This window comes from Etheostoma spectabile, unplaced genomic scaffold, assembly GCF_008692095.1.
Source record: "Etheostoma spectabile isolate EspeVRDwgs_2016 unplaced genomic scaffold, UIUC_Espe_1.0 scaffold121, whole genome shotgun sequence".
In the NCBI taxonomy this organism is placed as follows: domain Eukaryota; kingdom Metazoa; phylum Chordata; class Actinopteri; order Perciformes; family Percidae; genus Etheostoma; species Etheostoma spectabile.
The window spans coordinates 358,795-368,745 of NW_022605571.1; the positions used below are offsets into that span (position 1 = coordinate 358,795).

The 9,951-nt window shown below is 40.5% G+C and overlaps 1 long non-coding RNA gene across 1 annotated transcript in view; it reads right to left on the reverse strand.

The window, feature by feature from the left end:
• LOC116685704 (uncharacterized) overlaps positions 1 to 7,505 on the reverse strand; it is a 24,060-nt gene extending 16,555 nt beyond the window's left edge. The window contains exons 1-5 of the long non-coding RNA XR_004331019.1: positions 7,435 to 7,505; positions 4,160 to 4,227; positions 385 to 411; positions 243 to 275; positions 68 to 100 (exon numbers count right to left, since the gene is read on the reverse strand). This is a non-coding gene — a long non-coding RNA (uncharacterized LOC116685704). The remainder of the gene's footprint in view (positions 1 to 67; positions 101 to 242; positions 276 to 384; positions 412 to 4,159; positions 4,228 to 7,434) is intronic.
• Positions 7,506 to 9,951: the final 2,446 nt, after the last annotated feature.

Genomic DNA, 9,951 nt, shown 5'->3' on the forward strand with positions numbered 1-9,951 from the left:
GGCTCTAGATTACTTGGCTCTAGATTAAATCGATGTAGATTAATTAATCTAACAGAAGACGTTTTACCGGGTTGATCAGGAGAGACTACGTTCATCATCTCTGAAACAACAAAACACCAAAGTTCAGTCAGAATATCTTCACGTTACACAGAAAACACCTGATAAAGATGAAGATGATAAAGATGATTTAATCATTTAATTTTCCATTTTAATCTGTGAGATTATCAGAGTTCGTGACTCACCTGTGGGGGCTTCATCAGATGTGGAGTCTTTATCTGACGGACAGAGACAGACAGGTAAGACAGAGACAGGAGAGACAGACAGACGAGTGAGACAGAGAGGAAAAGGACAGACAGATCTGTGATGAGACAGATAGGTGATCACCTGTTGACATGGCTTGTAATCCAATATCTGCAAACACAAAAACATGCATTTATTATCCTTATTATATAATCTATCCACCATATCTCCATATCTCAATATAATCTCTGGGTTATAATCTGGGTTAGGGTTATAATAGAGAATAACCCAGAGGCAGGATGTAACAGAATGGGTTAGAGTTATAATAGAGAATAACCTAGAGACAGGATGTAACAGAATGGGTTAGGGTTATAATAGAGAATAACCTAGAGACAGGATGTAACAGAACGGGTTAGGGTTATAATAGAGAATAACTAGAGGACAACGGAACAGATGGGTGGGTTATATAGAGAAACCTAGACGAAACGTAACAGAATGGGTTAGGGTTATAAAAGAGAATAACCTAGAGACAACGTAACAGAACGGGTTAGGGTTATAATAGAGAATAACCTAGAGACAGGATGTAACAGAATGGGTTAGGGTTATAATAGAGAATAACCTAGAGACAACTTAACAGAATGGGTTAGGGTTATAATAGAGAATAACCCAGAGACAGGATGTAACAGAACGGGTTAGGGTTATAATAGAGAATAACCTAGAGACAACTTAACAGAATGGGTTAGGGTTATAATAGAGATAACCTAGAGACAGATGTAACAAAATGGGTTAGGGGTTAATAGAGAATAACCTAAGAGGAAGGATGTACAGATGGGTTGGGTTATAATAGAGAATAACCTAGAGACAGGATGTAACAGAATGGGTTAGGGTTATAATAGAGAATAACCTAGAGACAGGTGTAACAGAATGGGTTAGGGTTATAATAGAGAATAACCTAGAGACAACTGTAACAGAATGGGTTAGGGTTATAATAGAGAATAACCTAGAGACAGGATGTAACAGAATGGGTTAGGGTTATAATAGAGAATAACCTAGAGACAGGATGTAACAGAACGGGTTAGGGTTATAATAGAGAATAACCTAGAGACAACGTAACCTGTATGGGTTAGGGTATAATAGAGAATAACCCAGAGACAGGATGTAACAGAATGGGTTGGGTTAATAGAGAATAAGATAGAGACAACGACGAACGGGTTAGGGTATAATAGAGAATAACCTAGAGACAGGAGTAACAGAATGGGTTAGGGTTATAATAGAGAATAACCTAGAGACAACGAACAGAAGGGTTTAGGGTTATATAGAGAATAACCTAGAGACAGGATAACAGAAGGGTTAGGGTTATAATGAGAAGAATACCAGAGGACAAACGTAACAGAATGGGTTAGGGTTATAATAGAGAAAACCTAGAGACAACTACAGAAGGTTAGGTATATAGAGAAAACCTAGAGACAGATGTAACAGAAGGGTTAGGGTATAATAGAGAATAACCCAGAGACAGGATGTAACAGAACGGGTTAGGGTTATAATAGAGAATAACCTAGAGACAGGATGTAACAGAACGGGTTAGGGTTATAATAGAGAATAACCTAGAGACAGGATGTAACAGAATGGGTTAGGGTTATAATAGAGAATAACCCAGAGACAGGATGTAACAGAACGGGTTAGGGTTATAATAGAGAATAACCTAGAGACAGGATGTAACAGAATGGGTTAGGGTTATAATAGAGAATAACCCAGAGACAACTTAACAGAATGGGTTAGGGTTATAATAGAGAATAACCTAGAGACAGGATGTAACAGAATGGGTTAGGGTTATAATAGAGAATAACCCAGAGACAACTTAACAGAATGGGTTAGGGTTATAATAGAGAATAACCTAGAGACAGGATGTAACAAAATGGGTTAGGGTTATAATAGAGAATAACCTAGAGACAGGATGTAACAGAACGGGTTAGGGTTATAATAGAGAATAACCTAGAGACAGGATGTAACAAAATGGGTTAGACTAGAGAATAACCTAGAGACAGGATGTAACAGAATGGTTTAGGGTTATAATAGAGAATAACCTAGAGACAGGATGTAACGGAACAGACATTGTAGATTAGTGTTAAGTGAATTCACTTCATGTCAAAGCAAAGAGGAAGGAGTTAATTGTGTAGTCTACACACAGATGTTGTGGTAACTGTCCTGGTTGGGCAGGTAAAGATGAAAATGCAGCGATGAGGCAGACAGGCAGGACAGGGGGTGGTTGCAGATTTTATTCAAAAAATGAGTCCACCAAACAAATATAACAGGGAAAACACAGAAAAACTCACGGAGAAAACACAGGGAAAAACTCAATGGGGAAAACACAGAAAAACTCACGAAGAAAACACAGGGAAAAACTCACGGGGAAAACAGGGAAAAACTCACGGGGAAAACAGGGAAAAACTCAATGGGGAAAACACAGAAAAACTCACGAAGAAAACACAGGGAAAAACTCACGGAGAAAACAGAAAAACTCACAGGGAAAACACATGGAAAAACTCACAGGGAAAACCAGGGAAAAACTCACGGGGAAAACACAGAAAAACTCACGGGGAAAACAGGGAAAAACTCACGGGGAAAACACAGGGAAAAACTCACGGAGAAAACAGAAAAACTCACAGGGAAAACATAGGGAAAAACTCACAGGGAAAACACAGGAAAAAACTAACAGTGAAAACACGGAAAAAGACACGGGGAAAACACAGGGAAAAACCCACAGGGAAAACACAGGGAAAAACTCACGGAGAAAACACAGGGAAAAACCCACCGAGAAAACAGAAAAACTCACGGGGAAAACATAGGGAAAACCTCACAGGGAAAACACAGAAAAACTCACGAAGAAAACAGAAAAACTCACAAAGAAAACACAGAAAAACTCATGGAGAAAACACAGAAAAACTCATGGAGAAAACACAGAAAAACTCACGGGGAAAACACAGGGAAAAACTCACGGGGAAAACACAGGAAAAACTCACGGGGAAAACACAGGAAAAACTCACGGAGAAAACAGAAAAACTCACGGGAAAAACACAAAAAAACTCACGGGAAAAACACAAAAAAACTCATGGGGAAAACACAAAAAAACTCACGGAGAAAACAGAAAAACTCACGGGGAAAAATAAAACAGGAAACCGAAGATACAAACACTCACAGGGGAACACAAGACAGAAACAACCACACAAGACCAGGAGGACACTAAGTCAAAAGACCAGGGAGGAAACTGAGACACAAGACCAGGGAGGAAACAGGGTGAGAAGACCAGGGAGGAAACAGGGACAGAAGACCAGGGAGGATACTGAGACACAAGACAAGGGAGGAAACTAAGACACAAGACCAGGAATGAAACTAGTACACAAGACCAGGGAGGAAACTAAGACACAAGACCAGGGATGAAACTAGGAGACAAGACCAGGGATGAAACTAAGACACAAGACCAGGGAGGACACTAGGACACAATACCAGGGAGGAAACTAGGACACAAGACCAGGGAGGAAACTAGGACACAAGACCAGGGATGAAACTAAGACAGAAGACCAGGGAGGACACTAGGACACAAGACCAGGGAGGAAACTAGGACACAAGACCAGGGAGGAAACTAGGACAGAAGACCAGGGAGGAAACTAGGACAGAAGACCAGGGAGGAAACTAGGACAGAAGACCAGGGAGGATATAAATCAGATAAAATCAGAGCAGATATAAATAATATCAAATCAGATTAAATGTTATCAAATCAGATGAAATCATTACAACCCTAATAATTAAGATGAAATCCTATTGAATCATATGAGATTAAAATAAATCTTATAAATCAGATTAAATCATGTAAAATCATCATAGGTCGTATTAAATCATGTGAAATCATATAAAATCTCACCATTGGAGTCCAGGTCCCCCGTCGCCAGCAGGATGAACGGAGAGAAGAGAAACACAACAACAACGTTCCTGCAACGCAAACACAATGTCAGTCGCACAACACAGCATGTCTATTATCTTGTAATACACCCTGAGATTATATTTCAGATTCATCTCCAGGTTGCGCTGTGATTGGCCGGTGATGTCACTGCTGCTAAACCAAAACATACACTGTAACAAAATGTCCTGTTAAATTACTACTGGCAGCTAAGATTGCCAGCTGGAAACTGTTATTCTACAGAAAACCTACTGTGATCTACTACAATAGTGTAGTACTGTAAACATTTTACAGTACTGTGCTGTATGGAAAAGAAACATTACAGTATTATACTGTTATTTACAGTTCCTACAGTATTCTCCATTAACTTGTTACTGTAAAACTGTAGAATATGATCTTCACATTTATGAAAACTAATGATTTAAAAGTTTTACATTTAAAAACAAAACCCCTAAAATAATATGAATAATAATAAAACATAGATGTCACAGAAATGGCTCAGACAAGAGATGGTCTTACAACATTAGGCATTTATTAAAGCTGAACATGTTCAGTGTCTACACAATTCCTAAAAACACCAATGTCAGAATGTGACCTAACATTACATCATTTAACTTCCCCAGGTCAAAAAAGGTCTGGTTTGACTGTTTCTTGTACTCTATACAAAGCACAGAGTACAAATTATCAGCCGATTCATATTCATTTCACCCAAAGACAACAGTTCACTATCAAATGCATATCAAAGCTAACTAAATTACACCCATTCCATTAACAATAACGATGAAACTGGATCTCACAAAGTGGGTTCAACAATGACCCTGGACCTCTGAGACAGATGGACTGACCCAGACTGGCTATTGAAAGCCCATCACATGGTTTAGTAGAGTGGCCACATGGGGATTCACCGTTGCCTTTCTGTGGACCAACTTCCTGTCTTCTTAGACCCTGGCTGGTCTTTCTTCCCCTCTTGGGATTAATCCCAATGAGACGCCTAAAATGTAAAATAGAGAAAGTACATAAGATATTAGGTATGGTATGTAAAGATCATTTGCATTTAATATGGAACCCTATCACAGTAATTGAATAAAAAATAAATATGTCTTCTTTAGATAATGACCCCTGTGTCTCATAATTATTAGAGAAGGATCTCATTTTGATAAAATATTCACGAGAAACAAAACATTCCTGATTCAAGATTATAAGAAATCAGCTGTTGTCATTATCACAGTATCTGTTAATGATCACAAAGGGTGGCATTAGGAAACCATGTTACGGTATATTTGGGAAACTTTTGGGAAAAGGACACGTAGCTTAATGAGAGCACCACAGAGAGGGACATGGCCGGTCTGGACAGCCCCATTCCTTAATTAAGACGGGTGCCAAAAGGAAGCAGGGTGTGCTTTAATGTGCAGGAGATGGGTACAACAACTGTAAAAGTTAATACACCAGCATGGCTTATAAGAAATGACAATTCAGTATTTCTGAACAGAGCTGGGAAGAGAGGTAACATATTCAAACAACATTTCTGGCACAAAACTTACCTTTGAACAAACTCCAGTGTCCTTGCAGCTTCTTCTTGGTATTTCAGGATGAACACATGGTGCGTAGATATTACGTAGCCAAAGCTGCAGCGAGCCCTGGGATGAAGGTCTTTTGGATGACCTGGCTGGCGATGCTGATCATCCAATGTTTAATGGGACTCCATCACCAGCAGCGGAGACAGACGACAGAAACATGGGTAGAAGGCACTTATATGAAGATAAGAAGTCACCACTTTTCCATCTATGTTTTGTTTTGTTTAACTGGTGTTTTAGGTCAATGAGTGTCTTCAAGCAAAAAGAATGAGGAGAGAACTACAAACACGACAGACCATGATAAAACTTAAGTTTAGGAAACAGATACAGAAAGAGAAATTAGACAGATGGAGACACATAAAGACAGACTGGCTTTGTTCTCCACTCCATCAGTAGGATCAGTCTGGACTGTTGGGGGGTCAGGCTCGACCTCGGCTGCTGTGGCAGACATCTGTAGAACATGGACATCAGTGTCCAAATTAAGAATGGAATTGCATGTAAAGTCATTGTAGATCCAAGAAATATTGCTAAAGAAACCTTACACCAGCTGAGTGTGCATGTGTTAACGTATTCCTGCAGGTTTTACCACACACGCTGCAAGTTATCATGTTTTCACTACAGGCCTTCACAGCAAAATAATCTTTGAAATACTCTCTCAAGAAAAAAATCATCACAACAACTAATCAACTAACTTTTAGCTGCTGCATGTTGCATTTGTGCATTTGAAGCTACGTTTTAGCTTTTTGCATCAACCTGCGTAACAATAATAATAGCAATAATAATAATTCTCCCTATAAACTCCCATAAACCGTTTTACTTGAAAAAGTAAAACAAATGGTAAAATAGAACCTTGTAGCCCACATTGGTTATATCTCACAACAAATCAAACGTTATGGCCGGTTTTTAAAGTCGGTAATGCGCTTCAACAGAAAGCTCAGCCTCATGCATCATGCTGACTTTAGCAAGATTCTATTTACCTTGTTGAGAAAGCGTCGGAGGCCGGAGGGCGAGGAGAGAAGGGGGACCAGGTGCTCCATCCAGCTCTTCATCTTCTTGTTATCGTGTCCTCGATCTCAAATAAAAACCCTGATGTGTAGCCTATTTTTAATTTCATTTAATTTGGGATTTTGCTCAGATCGACTATGAAACGGCCCGACGATGAAGTCTGATTTAAAGTTAACTGAAAAAGAAACGAAAATACTGTAAAAAATGATTAAATACTGCTTTTTACCGTAAGATTTTACAGGAGCTTGCCGTTATTTTTTTTTTTATTTTTTTCCTCAAAGACATCAGAATTGACATTATTCATCTGCATTTACATTACTGTGCAAAATATCCTGTATTTTTACAGCTATTTGTTACAGTGTACCAAGGCTTTGAATAATGTTAAGAATTTATTTATCAGGGTTAGGGTTAGTAATTAATTAAATCATTACTTTTCTTTTGAAGTAGTGTTAATTTTTCCATATAACCAAAGTTTGGACATGACATTTCAATTTAACATTAATTTTTAATAATGTTCCTACAGACGTCTGCTGAATTATAAAAACGCAGTTCTGACTCTGTCTCCTCCGGGTCTGAGCAGCGTTGCATTGTGGGACGTTAGATTTCTGCAAACGGCAGATTTTAACACAGAAAACGCAGGAAGACGAGAAGATGACGTACCTGGTGAGCATGATGCGTTCTGATTGGTCCCTGGATCCGGTCGACAGGTGAGTCCAACTCTGCGGGAAACGTCTGGCTCGGAGCAGCTGGCAGCGGCTTTTATACCTGCCCAAATGTCAGGGGGGGGGGGGGGCTGGGTGTGTGTGTGTGTCTGTGTGTGTGTATCCCTTTGTGTATGTGTGTGTGCGTGTGTGTTTGTGTGTGTGTCCCTTTGTGTATATATGTGTGCGTGTGTGTTTTTGTGTGTGTCTCTTTGTGTCTGTGTGTGTGCGTGTCTCTTTGTGTATGTGTGTGTGCGTGTGTTTGTGTATGTGTGTGTGTCTCTTTGTGTATATGTGTGTGCGTGTGTGTTTGTGTGTATGTGTGTGTCTGTGTCTGTGTGTCTGTCTGTGTGTCTGTGTGAGAGTGTGTGTGTCTTTATGTGTGTTTGTGTGTTTGTGTGTTTTTTGTGAGTGTGTGTGTGTCTTTGTGTGTGTGTGTGTGTCTGTGTGAGTGTGTATGTGTCTGTTGTGATGTGTGTGTGTCTGTGTGTGTGTGTGTGTGTCTATGTGTGTGTGTTTGTAATGTGCTTGTGTCTTTGTGAGTATGTTGTGTGTGTGTGTTTGTGTATCTTAGTGTTTGTGATTGTGTGGGTGCATGCATGCGTGCATGCTTCTGTGTGTGTGTGTCTGTGTGTGTCTCTGCGTGTCTGTGTGTGTTTGTGTATGTGTCTCTCTGTGTCTGTGTGTGTGTGTCTGTGTGTGTGTGTGTGTGTTTGTGTATGTGTGCATGTGCTGTGTGTGTGTGTGTGTCTCAGTGTTTGTATATTTGTGTCTCTGTGTGTATGTGTGTGTCTTTGTCTGTGTGTGTGTGTGGTTGAGTGTGTGTGTGTGTGTTTGTGTGTTTGAGTATGTGTGTCTGTGTGCGTGTATGTGCGTGTGCGTGTGCGTGTGCGTGTGAGGGAATCTCCAGGGACAGGATTCCCCCCCCGTGGTATTTGGGATGAAAGCCCCGTCTGTCTGTCTGTGTGTGTGTGTGTGTTGTGTGTGTGGTGTGTGTGTGTGTGTCTGTGTGTGTGGTGTGTGTGTGGTGTGTCTGTGTGTGTGTGTGTGTGTGTGTGTGTGTGTGGTGTGTGTGTGTCTGTCTGTGTGTGTGTGTGTGTGTCTGTGTGTGTCTGTGTGTGTGTGTGTGTCTGGTTCTCTGTGAAACGGAGACCGAGCTCTTAAAGCTGCTCTTTGAAACCCTGTAAGGTCAGATTTGCATGTTTATAGAGCCGCGTCCATTAATCAGGCCTCCGTCCCCGGTCCCCAGTCCTCTGTCCTCTGTCTGTCCCACGGTGTCCCCGGGACACAATATACACGTCTTCATATTTAACTAGTTCAGTAGAATAAAGTAGTATATAGTATATAGTAGATATATAGTATATGATCTAGTTTTTTAGGGGATCTTTGGTTATGTTGAGGACAGATTTTATTACGATGTCCTGCAGGTCGTTGATGAGAAGACGATGAAGTGATGAAGATCTCGTTAATTATTAAAGCTTCTTCCCTCAGAACGATGAGTCGGGTTCTCTTCATTAACCGGAGGAATCCCCGATAGAATCTGACCCTTCTGCCAGCAGAAAATAATAATCATAAGTCTCATCGCTCAGATCTCCATCAGCAGGACCAATTACAGAAATACCACACTGGATCAGAGAGTCTACACCTGATCCAGGACCAGAGAGTCTGAACCTGATCCAGGACCAGAGACTGTGAACCTGATCCAGGATCAGAAAGTCTGAACCTGATCCAGGACCAGAGAGTCTGAACCTGATCCAGGATCTGAGACTCTGAAACTGATCCAGTATCAGCTGATAAAAATATGTCTGCATCAGAAACAGCAACACGAATTATCAGACAGACGGAGTCAGTTTACCTTCTTATTAAATATGAACCATTCACTTCATAATAACCCTCAACCATTGACTTTATATTGGGGGGGGGGGGGTGCAGCTCTGTGAGGGGTACGCTGGTGGTTGGGTTCACATCGTCACAGAAAATCTAATTTTAACTTTTTTGTTGTTAATCTTTCGTCAATGAAAGGAGAATAATGATCTTTAAACTTAAAGTCCATGTTGCCGGTTCCATGATATTTATTTAATTTGCTTGTTGGTAGTAAATATCTGAACTATTATCCATTGTGTTTGATGGTGTTGGATATTGTAAAACTGAATATAATACGAAAAGTAGGCACTATTTACAGTGTCCCCCCCCCCCCCCCCATAATGCATTGCATGACGTCACGTTGGGGAGAAACCAGAGCAGCCTGCGTTGTCTTTGCCGCTGGTCTGGCCTGATCCTGCTTCTGGTCTTTTAATATTAACAGTCTATGGTCTCGACCGAGTCCATGTGACTTTATTATATTTATTATAATATTGAAGGAAAAGTGAAACAGCTTAGACGGGATGTTGTTTGGCTTTTCACAAGTTTAGAGCTAGCGCTAGCTAACGCTACGCCGCCGGACATTAGCACAACAGCGTTAGCCTAGCCTGCTAGG